Raw genomic sequence first — 12,532 nt, 5'->3', positions numbered from 1 at the left:
ACTACACCTATCCATTCTCTTCTGGAGTACAGTAGCTTTACCACATAGGACTGACAGAGGACATCGACAAATTTCAAAGGATGGCACCTCGTTTTTTACTGTCGCGGACTTGGGACTAGTGTCAAGGATATTATGCTCCGCTTGGGGTGGAAATCATTAAAACAAAGGATTTTTTTGTTCTGGCGAGATCTTTTCACGAAATTTAAATAAACTTTTTCCTCCAAATACTACGATATTTTGTTGACTTCCACCTTCACTGGGAGACATGACCATAGTAACAGAGTAAGAGAAATCAGCGATCACGAGGGAAGACTTAGATGTTCACTGTTCCCACGAGCTGTTCGAGAGTGGAACGGCCAGGAAATAGTCAGAGAGTGACCCTTCTGACAAACACTCACGTGTGAATTGCAGAGTATTTGTGTAGACCTAAGTTCACCAACGACATCCTTAAATATCGTGTACACAGTAAAAAGAAGATTAACGATTCATACTGCCAATCATTTTATTATCCAGGACACTTTAGATCGCACAAATAACAGTGACGAGTCCTTAGAAGAAAATCTCTGCAGCGCCTCACGGGCTCCGCTACGCAACGCCATTGTTTAGCGTGTTGTTCTACGCTGAGCGGTCGTAAACCCGCTAAGTAAACATTTGTTCACGACGTATTCTTTACACTTGTCGCCTGGGAACTGCGGTGTTAAAGCTGGACAATTACTTTCAAGGCTTCTGAAACACTTAAAGATACGTCATTCAGATAAGCCGAGTAATCGTTACTACTTTCGTTGTTATCGTCGTGGTCTTTAGCCGGAAAACAGGTTTGATGCAGTTCTCCACCCTCTTCATCGCTAAATACCTGTTGCTGTCTACATCCAGTTGAACCTGTTTACTGTATTCATGCCTTGGTATTCCTCTAGAATCCTTATCTCCGACACTTCCCTCCTCTGCCAAACTGACGGTTCCTTGATGCCTCAGGAAGTTTTCTGTCAAACAATCCCTTCTTTTACTCAAGTTTCTAATACTTTTGTCACTTTCTGTTAGATCCTACTGCCTGATTACGTAAGGAGTCCCAACATTAAATCTGATCCTTTCTCAAAATGAAGGCAAAATAGATCGATATGCTCACAGGGATAAAAGTTACTGAAATTCTAGGGGCAATGGTTACGAACTGTTTAAAAAGATAGTATATTAAATTAGCATTCTTTTTAGTGAACCTGCGCTTCCTTTCCATCTATACTGCTAAAAGGTTTGCAGTGGAATATGCTCTAAAATTGGAAGTAATTTCACGGAAGCGCGATAATAAATTGAATATTTCTTGTAATACTCACCAAGCTCAACGATTTATTATCCTTAGCCTCAGCATACGAAACTATGGCGACTTTTTCGCTCGTAATAACTATTCAAGTCATTCCATTTCATTATCTCAAACACATGTGAGATTCAGTAAACAGTGTTTCATCAGATCGGAGTCAGCGACTAAAATTATGACAGATTAATACTACAAGCCGCATCTCTGGCACAACAGATACGCGCTGTTGGGCCAGAGTCATTATTTATCCTCTTACATAAAACATCGTAATTTTAAATAATCTTAGCCTAAGACGCTAGAAGTTGTGCCACAAATTTCTTTCTTCCCCATTTCGATTCAAGACCTCTGTATTAGTTACCCTATCTGTTCATCAAATCTTTGACATTCTTCTGTAGCAAAACATTTCAAAAGATTCTGTTCTCTTTTTGTCTGAACTACTTGTGATTCATGTTTTCTAATACCTCCAGATAAAAACTCCTGATTGTTAAATTTATATTAGTTGATAACAAATTCCTCTTTTTGAGAAATATTTTTCTTACTGTAACCAGTCTACATTTCATACCCTTTCTACATGTCTCATCAGCTACTTTGTTTCCCAAACAGCAAAACACACCTCATTCCATAATATAATTCCCAGAGTTTGCTTGATTTAATTCGACTGCACTCCATCACATTTGTTTTAATTTTGTTGCTGTCCACATTGTAACCTCTTTTGAAGACATTTTCCATACCGTTCAACTGCTCTTCCATGGCCAATACCGTCTCTCACAGAATTACAAAATTGCAGTGACACCAGCAACCCTTGGCGTTTTTATTTCTTCTCCCTGAACTTTGAATTCAATTGGATTTGTGGTAAGGATTATGGGAGCAAACTTCTGAGGTCATCGGTCCCTAAGCTGACGCACTACTTAATCTAACTTAAACTAACTTACACTAAGGACAACATACACATGCATGCCCGAGGGAGGACTCGAACCTCCGACGGGGGGAGCCGTGTCCAGCCATCCAGATTTAATATAAAATATTGCATATTACCATGAATGTGCTCGATGTTTTAGGGTTTCCAGATAACAGGTCAACCATACATGACAATAATTGAGATTAAAAAAAACACATTTTTATGTAACACCTAAGACTATATTATGAAATTAATGTGTACCTTTATTTTTTATATAGTAGCTAATAGGTTTTTCCATAGTCACTAGACTTATATACAATAGAAATCAATAAATAAATAATAAAGAGTCAACAAAAGTCTACTTGTCGTGTCAGCTAAAAATTATCCATTCTTCATATGCCTATCTAGTGCGTTTTACAGCGAATTTTGTGTTTCAAACTATACGGAATTCAGTAGTTACAAGCACTTCATGGTGGTAACAGTGTTTTGCGATTTCATTCTGGACACCTAGATGGAAGATAACAATTCCCTTCCTCACATAGTATTCATGAGTGAGGCTGCGTACCATTTAAGTGGTAAAGTGAACCATCAAAACGCAAGATTATGGAAACACGGCAGCCTTTAATGTAGCCGAGCAAGATAGAAGAGGCATTCCAAAGCTTTATACGTTTTATGCCATTTCTAGAAATAAGATTCATGGACCCTCTTTTTAGTTTTCCGTACCTGAGTCCGTTAAAACTGAACCCTGGCTGAACTGTCTGTCCGACTGTTAAGACCCATTTTTCTCAGGGGCGTGTAGTATCAAGCTGGACTATATGTCATATACTAACGTCTATGTTCCCTTGGCAGCGTAAATAATTTAAGCTTCTAAGACAATGAAACAAAAAGATACTGCCATATATGTCACATATTTTTGATACTCGCAAACTCGCTCCCTAAACCTGTACATGAACCGCGTATAGAGATTTCGGGCCTAGTGGTTTAGCAATAGAGTACGTGCCTGCAAAACGACGTGTCACAGGAATGAATCTCGGTCGGACCAAGGATTTTTCAGTCTTCGTTTTAACCTAGCTTTCGTTTTCCAACGATGTGAGGAGCCATCAGAAACAACATGTGGTTCAGTGTCCACATTAAACTGTAGGTCCCCCTTCCACCTTTTGGACAACTGAGGTACGTAGGGACATGCAAGTCGCCGATGCTGCGTCCAGCTGAAAGACCTGCACCTGGACACCGAGCGACATGGAATTAGCATTACTATCTACCCTAAAGATCCAAAGAAACTGGTACATCTGCCTAATGTCGTGTAGGGCCCCCGCGAGCACACAGAACTGCCGCAACATGACGTCACATAGACTTGACTAATGTCCGAAGTAGTACTGGAGGGAACTGACACCATGTATCCTGCATGACTCTCCATAAATCCGTAAGAGTACAAGGGGATGAAGATCTCTTCTGAACAGCACGTTGCATCGCATACCAAATACGCTCATTAATGTTCATGTCTGGTGAGTATGATGACCAGAGGAAGTGTTTAAACTCAGAAAAGTGTTCTTGGAGCCATTCTGTAGCAATTCTGGACGTGTGGAGCGTCACATCGTCCTGCTGGAATTGTCCAAGTCCGTCGTAATGCACAATGGACGTGAATGCATTCAGGTGATCCGACATCATGCTTCCGTGCGTGTGACCTGTCAGAGTCGTATCTAGACGTATCAGGGGTCCTATATCACTCAAACTGCACACGCCCACACCATTACAGAGCCTTCACCAGCTTGAACAGTCCCCTGCTGACATGCAGGGTCCTTGGATTCATGAGCTTGTCTCCATACCCGTACGCGTCCATCCGCTGGATAGAATTTGAAACGAGACTCGTCTGACCAGGCAACGCGTTTCCAGTCATCAAGGGTCCAATCTCGGTGTTGACTGACCGAGGTGAGGCATAAAGCTTTGTGTCGTGCAGTCATCAAGAGTACACTAGTGGGCCTTGGCTCCGAAAGCCCATATCGACGATGCTTCGTTGAATGGTTCGCGCGCTGACACTCATTGATGACCCAGCATTGAAGTCTGCAGCAATTTGTAGAAGGGTTGCATTTCTGCCAAGTTGAACGATTCTCTTCAGTCGTCGTCGGTACCCTTCTTGCAGGATCTTTTTCCAGCCGCAGCGATGTCGGAAATTTGACATTTTACCGGATTCCTGATATTCACGGTACGGTCGTGAAATGGTCGTAAGGGGAAAATCCCCACTTCATCGCTACCTCGGAGATACTGTGTCCTGTCGCCCGTGCACCGACTATAATATTATGTTCAGACTCAGTTAAATCTTGATAATCTGCCACTGTAGCAACAGTAACCGATCTAACAAGTGCACCAGACACTTGTTGTGTTATACAGGCGTTGCCGACAGCAGCGCCATATTCCTCCTGTTTGTATATCTCTGTACTTCAGTATGCATGCCTGTGCCAGTTTCTTTGGCTTTTCAGTGTACATACATAATAATAACCAAGGTAGCTCAAGTGTTTGGGCTTTCAAGACACTCACATCGAACATTTGCGTCTCATACATGGAGAGTGTAATTACATCAACTGCTAATTCACAGCGCGGTCAAAAGTGTGTGTCGAGTGATCATGACGGACTGTCACTGAAGAGGTTTGGGACGAAAAATAAGAGCACGACTGCTGCAGAAGTCACTGCGAAACAAAATGTCACACTAGTGAATCGGGTCAACATCAAAACAACACGAAGGGAGCTCCATAAGCGGGAAACTGCAGGGCAAGCTGGAATTCCAGAATCACTCATCAGAGATGCAAATGACAGTAACAGAAAAAGCCGGTGCTGAAACAGTAAAACCTTGACCATGGAACAATGGAAGAAGGCATTTGGTCGAATGAGGCTTGTTTCACATCGTTTCAAACGTATGGTCGCGTTGAAGTCCCAAGAGTGGAATACAGCGGGGATTCGGTGATGACTTTGGCAGTCATAGAGCGGTGTTCCATGGCCCCCATGGGCACTCTGCAACGTCGCATTACTGCCAGGGATTATGTGACTACTTTGCCAAATCAGGTCCATCCAACGGTTCAATGTTTGGCCCCCAATGGTGACGATGCTGTGCTCCAAGGCGATAAGACCCCTTTTTCATACAGCTCGCACGGTTTTGTCAGCACGAGGATTAAGTTATCAATCTTTCCTGACCACCACAGCCTTCAGATCTCGTTGCTATTGAGCTTTCGTTATTTATTTTGGAGATAAAACTGCGTCATCCTTATCCATCTCCATCACCGTCAGCTGAACTTTCCACTATTTTGCACCTACCGAACGACATGATTGAGTACTTGAGAAACTAGACACGTAATGTGTAGCAGCAGAGTTTAAGCCCTCGTTCGACCATTCCAATTTACTTTTTCGTTGCATTTCTGGCGTCAGTTCACTATTATTTTGGGGTGGTTTCTTGGAACAGAACGACGTCGATTTACTTTCTTACCCATCTGGTACAGTATTCCGTCTCTAGTATCCTCGACGTAGATCTTCCTCCCTAGCTCTCTTTCTCACACTATATTACGCTCTAAGAGAACAAATCAGGAGAACCCAGGCAACTCTAAAACATTCAGAACAGTGTCAATGAATCCCTTCCCACTTTCTAGACACGATAATAGTCTTGTGAGGAAACTGTTGACTCGAAAATGACACTTCCTGTATATCACGGGAAGTTCTGGTGGCGAGCAGGTTCATTGCAGAAAAGCATTTTCATTCGTCTCCGATAAGTACCCGACAGGTACAGCTCTTTGTTGACATGGCACTGCGATACTCCCAAGATATCTAAAAAATTTGGAGCTGACCTTCATTGTTACGTTCTGAAGAATCATTCATCACACATTCTGACAAATTAAGGACGCACTACCAAGGAATAAGACGGAAATCAACAGATGTCCTGGACATGTACAGACAAACAACTGACTACAATTTTAGAAAAATTAGATGATTTATTCAAGAGAAAGAGCTTCACAAATTGTGCAATTGGCCCCTATGCAAGCAGTTATTCTACTTGGCATTGATCGGTAGAATTGTTGGATGTCTTCCTGAAGGATATCGTACCAAATTTTGTCCAGCTGAGGTATTAGATCGTCGAAGTCCCGTGGTGGTTGGAGGACCCTACCCATAATGCTCCGAAAGTTCTCAATGGGGAGAGATCCGGCAAGGTAGAATTTGACAAGCACGAAGACAAACTGTAGAAACTCTCGCCGTGTGTGAGTGGGCATTATCTTGCTGAAAAGAAAGCCAACAGTGAGGTTGGTATCCAACCTCTGTCCAGGACGACATAAGACACGTCTCAGCTGGTCATCGTGCTCAACTAGAAGAGTGACTGATCACAGAAGTAAGTGTATTCCAGCACTCCAGTCAATAATATTCCAGAGAGAAACGTGTCTGGAGACGTCCCGAGCAACATTGGAATACCAACCTCACTTTCGCCCGCCATACTACTCGACAACTAGGAGCGATGATCTGAGACGCTATTTCTTTTCATGGCAGCACCCCTTTGTTTGTCATCCATGATACGTTACAACACAGTGGTACGTCGACGATATTATACGCCTCGTTTTATTGCCCTTCATGGGCTTACATTTCAGCAAGGTAATGCCCGCCCGCACACGATGAGAGTTTCTCCCCCCTTGGCTTCGTGCTTGCGTAACCCTTCCTTGGCCAGTAAGGTCGCCGGATGTCTCACCAGTTGTGAACGTTTGGAGGATTATGGGCGGGGTCCTCCAATCAGCTCGGCATTTCGAAGATCTAACGCGCCAATTGGACAGAATTTGACACGATGTCCGTCAGGAAGACTCTTCAAATCTTTGTCCGTCAATGCCAAGCCGAATAACTGCTTGCGTAATGTAGATAGACTAACGTGTTTTTCTGGCACAGCCAGCCGATGTGGCCGAGCGGTTCTAGGCGATTCAGTCTGGAACCGCGCTACCGCTACGGTCGCAGGTCCGAATCCTGCCTCGGGCATGGATGTGTGTGATGTCCTTAGGTTAGTTAGGTTTAAGTAGTTCTAAGTTCTAGGGGAATGATGACCTCAGATGTTAAGTCCAATTGCGCTCAGAGCCATTTGAACCATCTTTTTCTGGCACTCAATTGTTTGTCTACACACGTACATCATACTCGTATGTACCTATTTCTGTCCCATTCGTTCGTGGTGTGCCGTCTTTTAATGCCTTGTTGTGAGTCGTTGTGTGTGTGTGTGTGTGTGTCTGTGTGTGTGTGTGTGTGTGTGTGTGTATGTGTGTGTGTGTGTGTATGTGTGTGTGTGTGTGTGATCGTGCAATTAAAATGCCTAACTCACCGAAGGGGTTCCTACAAAATGAACGCTACTGAACACCGCATATTATTCTTACTGCTTGCTTCCGTACTATCCAAACTTTGTTTCTAAGTGATGACCTACCCCAGAAAATTATTCCGTAGGACATTAAATACTGTCAACAGGCATAATATGTTAGAAGGCTGATTAGTTTGTTTCCGTGATAAGCAGTTACACGAAAAGCAAAAGTAGCTGGACTTGATTGTTTGAGTAACTGAGTACCTGATTAACAGGCTTCTTCCAGTTAAAGTTTTTATCAATATGTACACCCATGAATTCAAGCCATTCTACCCTGCTTACTGTGTCTTCTTCGTGTGCTACATCAAATGTCAGCTCGACTTAATCTGTTCTACGAAACAAAATAAGTTTTTTAAAAATTTTGAGAATGTCCATTCTCAGACATCCAGATAATAATTGTTTGAAAAATATCATTACTAATCTTTTCTCTTGCTTTAAGCACAATTATTAAAAAGTTATTCATCTTCTTCCTAGTTACAGGTTTGGCGGAGTCCTGATCTGAAGTCAGTGGAAAACCTGCTCTCTCCATCAGTTACTGGGTCGTCCTTCAAATCCTCTCATCCTGTTGGTGAGTACTGCCAGGCTTAAAGTAGTAATATAAGAGAGAGTTTTCTTATCAGGTGTAGCATCACCTATCCTAGTACTCACATCTTCAACTAGACTACTTACAACTCCAACAGACTTCTGAGTGTCAGTACGTATAATTTGGTATCTTAAATTTACACCCATTAAAGATCTCAGAAATTTCATTTCTATAGCATATATTCTCCTTTCATCGTTTTCATCTCAGATTTCATCATTAACTAGCACACGATTTTGTTGATTCTGACATGATGTAATTTTATTTTCGGCTTTCCTCCAGTTATCCTGTTGTATTTTGGACGTTTTTCTCAAAGCGTAGGCCCTACACTGTTGGAAGTACACTGCTGGCCACCGTAAATGCAACACCCTGAAGGAAGCATCCGAATCAAGTGAAATTTACACCATGGGTTTGCAGCGATGAGATATGCAACTGATTAGAATTTCAGCGCAGACGCACATCATGCGCGCCTGTGGCGCCACCTCATAGCGCCATTTAAGGCTTGGCAATTTCGACGAGTGTACGTTCGGCACGTGTGTTTACCTTGTGGTTGTTTCACAAGACGATCAGTTATGCCTCGTAGACAACAGCGAACATCGTTTGATCAAGTATCCGAGTTCGACAGAAGAAGGATAGTGGCTTACCGAGATTGTGGATTATCACACAAAGAAATCGCTAGTCGTGTTGGACGAAACCAAACAACTGTAATGCGGATATGTGACCGTTGGATGCAGGAGGGTACGACGGACCGACCTGGTCGATCGCATTCACCTCGGTGCACCACTGCACGTACTGATAGGCAAATTGTGCGCATGGCAGTGACGGATCGCTCAGTGACATCCCGAACCATAGCACAGCACAATGCGTCTGTAACGCATCATCCAGTGTCTGCGCGTACCATTCGACGCCGTTTACAGCAGAGTGGTCTGTCCGCAAGACGTCCATTGCTTCGTCTACCATTGACGCAGAACCACAGACGTCTCCGTCGCCAATGGTGTGATGACAGACGGATGTGGACGGCAGAATGGAATAACGTTGTCTTTACTGACGAGGCACGCTTCTGTCTGCAGCACCACGATGGTCGGATTCGAGTGAGGAGACACTGTGGAGAGAGGATGCTGGACAGCTGCATTATGCACCGCCACACTGGTCTTGCACCGGGTATTATGGTATGGGGCGGTATTGGATACTACTCTCGCACGCCTCTAGTACGCATTGCCGGTACTTTAAATAGCCGGCGCTACATATCCGAGGTGCTGGAGCCAGTTGTCCTTCCTTACCTTCAGGGCTCGGCCACAGCCATATTTCAACAGGATAATGCGCGACCACACGTGGCACGCATTGTCCAAAGGTTCTTCGTCAATAGCCAGATTGAATTGCTTCCCTGGCCGGCTCGCTCTCCGGAACTTTCGCCGATAGAAAACGTGGTCCATGGTTGCTCAACGAGTGACCCAGATTACATCCCCAGCTGCCACACCAGATGATCTTTGGCAACGTGTGGAAGCTGCTTGGGCTGCTGTACCCCAGGAACACATCCAACGTCTCTTTGACTCAATGCCGAGACGTGTGGCAGCGGTGATCTCCAACAATGACGGCTACTCTGGCTACTGATTCTGGCAGGAACCACATGTCACAGACGTCTGTAAACGTAATCATTTGATACTTGGTCAACATGTTATCTACAAAATAAATTTTGTTGTGCTACCTCTTGTCTTTCTTGGTGTTGCATTTACGGTGGCCAGCAGTGTACTTGATATTTTACATGCTAAATATCTGAATGAGCCAAATGTCTAATAATTTTAACTATTTTATGACATATGTCTGCTGCTGACACAGCTATCGTCTTGTTTCCTGAAACTTTTATATTGCATATCCTTACTAATCCACACTTCCACAATAATATTAAATGCGAAATAAGTCTACCTGTTACGTTTTTTCGACTCTATCGGTGAACCAGTTTCAGTGAGATTTGGTATGGAGATAGCAAGAACACTGTGGAACAATATAAGCTTCTGTAGAAAGTCTGTAGTACAAGATATTTATTGATTTTAATAGTATTACACAAATTATGGAAAAATGTTTACTCTTTGAGAGAGCAACTTACTCTTTGAATTTTGAACTTTATCGTATTTGTGAAATTGTTTTTATTGGTCGATATGTCTTACATAATATGATACAAAGCAGTGAGTACAATGCTTATACAATTCTCATTGTGTTCAAGCCGTACTTCCACCCACACTAATATCTCAGAGATTTACAAATTACTGGTTTAGTAACTCACCATCACTCTCCATAACAACACTTCTGATACGGGAGCGGAGACGGGGTATCAGCTAGCTTGTAATGTTTTGTTACATTTTGTTACGTATAGTTGCAGATGATCTTCTGAATTGGCGAACAGTACTTGACCGTCAACGATTCGGTATTGTTTATTCTTTTAGTGTTAGCCAGATTTATGCTTTCGGGTATGACTGTTTCCATTTTTGTAGCATTTTATCAGACAAATGTTGATAAGTACAGCGAAAAATACTACGTTCTTGTACAAGTTTCTCATAAAGTTTTAAGTAGTTGTTGTTAATGGCTATAACTGTGTTGTTGTGAAATGTCTTAACGCATTTATTAAATTTCTTGCCTTGCGGGGTAGCCGTACGGTCAGGGGCGTCTTGTCACGGTTCGCGCGGCTCCCCCCCTCCGAGGTTCGAGTCCTCCCTCGGGCATGGGTGTGTGCGTTGTCCCTAGCATGTTGTTGTTGTTGTCTTCAGTCCTGAGATTGGTTTGATGCAGCTCTCGATGCTACTCTATCCTCTGCAAGCTTCTTCATCTCCCAGTACCTACTGCAACCTATATCCTTCTGAATCTGCTTAGTGTATTCATCTCTTGGTCTCCCTCTACGATTTTTACCCTCCACGCTGCCCTCCAACGCTAAATTTGTGATCCCTTGATGCCTCAGAACATGTCCTACCAACCGGTCCCTTCTTCTTGTCAAGTTGTGCCACAAACTCCTCTTCTCCCCAATTCTATTCAATACCTCCTCATTAGTTATGTGATCTACCCATCTAATCTTCAGCACCACATTTCGAAAGCATCTATTCTCTTCTTGTCCAAACTATTTATCGTCCATGTTTCACTTCCATACATGGCTACACTCCATACAAAAACTTTCAGAAACGACTTCCTGACACTTAAATCTATACTCGATGTTAACAAACTTCTCTTCTTCAGAAACGCTTTCCTTGCCATTTCCAGTTTACATTTTATATCCTCTCTACTTCGACCATCATCAGTTATTTTGCTCCCCAAATAGCAAAACTCCTTTACTACTTTAAGTACCCCCATGAACCATGGACCTTGCCGTTGGTGGGCAGGCTTGCGTGCCTCAGCGATACAGGTGGCCGTACCGTAGGTGCAACCACAACGGAGGGGTATCTGTTGAGAGGCCAGACAAACGTGTGGTTCCTGTAGAGGGGCAGCAGCCTTTCCAGTAGTTGCAGGGGCAACAGTCTGGATGATTCACTGATCTGGCATTGTAACACTAACCAAAACGGCCTTGCTGTGCTGGTACTGCGAAAGGCTGAAAGCAAGGGGAAACTACAGCCGTAATTTTTCCCGAGGGCATGCAGCTTTACTTTACTTTACTGTCTTTAGCATAAGTTAGTTTAAATTAGATTAAGTAGTGCGTAAGCCTAGGGACCGCTGACCTCAGCCGTTTGGTCCCATAGTCCTTACCACAAATTTCCAAATTTTAAATTTCTTGGAATTTCGTGTTGCTTCAATATTTTCGATAATTCTCATGTATGATCGTGTCATCAATCACGATATAATCTTAGAATTAAACAAAAAGAGATTGTATAATTAAATTTGTTATTAATTATTCAACTACAAATATTGTGTTGGTGCGTAAGTTCCTGGCGTTCTTCATAAATTCAATAAACACAACAGATACACATAACAGGAGCTTCAGCCATCAAAAATATATTCTCCTTCACTATTTACAACGATTTGAAAACGTTGGGACAACTGCTCGCCGGCAGCGGTGGCCGTGCGGTTCTAGGCGCTGCAGTCCGGAACCGCGGGACTGCTGCGGTCGCAGGTTCGAATACTGCCTCGAGCATGGATGTGTGCGAAGTCCTTAGGTTAGTTAGGTTTAAGTAGTTCTAAGTTCTAGGGGACTGATGACCTAAGATGTTAAGTCCCATAGTGCTCAGAGCCATTTGAACCATTTTTTGACAACTGCTCGCTTACTCGACTGCAGAAATCACGTGGTTTTGAGGTGAAGCACTCGTCGAGTCATAATCGGAGAGCAGTTCCATCCGGAAAGGAAGTTCATTGAAGGCTATTTGATAGAGAGCGGAAAAGGTGAAAATCTGAGAGCGCAAGATAAGGTGC

The 12,532-nt window shown here is 43.2% G+C and overlaps 1 protein-coding gene across 3 annotated transcripts in view; it reads left to right on the top strand.

Annotated features, from left to right (window-relative positions):
• LOC124789309 overlaps window positions 1–12,532 on the top strand; it is a 271,600-nt gene that overhangs the window by 76,305 nt on the left and 182,763 nt on the right. For 2 of the 3 annotated variants that reach the window (XM_047256623.1, XM_047256621.1), the window contains exon 2: window positions 8,047–8,134. The gene's annotated coding sequence lies outside the window, so the exon portion shown is untranslated. Of the gene's footprint in view, window positions 1–8,040; window positions 8,135–12,532 lie in introns of all 3 variants that reach the window. The other variant, XM_047256622.1, reaches the window with a different exon arrangement.

This window comes from Schistocerca piceifrons, chromosome 3, assembly GCF_021461385.2.
Source record: "Schistocerca piceifrons isolate TAMUIC-IGC-003096 chromosome 3, iqSchPice1.1, whole genome shotgun sequence".
Classification (NCBI taxonomy): domain Eukaryota; kingdom Metazoa; phylum Arthropoda; class Insecta; order Orthoptera; family Acrididae; genus Schistocerca; species Schistocerca piceifrons.
The sequence above is the reverse complement of the archived record's forward strand: the minus strand, read 5'-3'. Positions and strand labels throughout refer to the sequence as shown.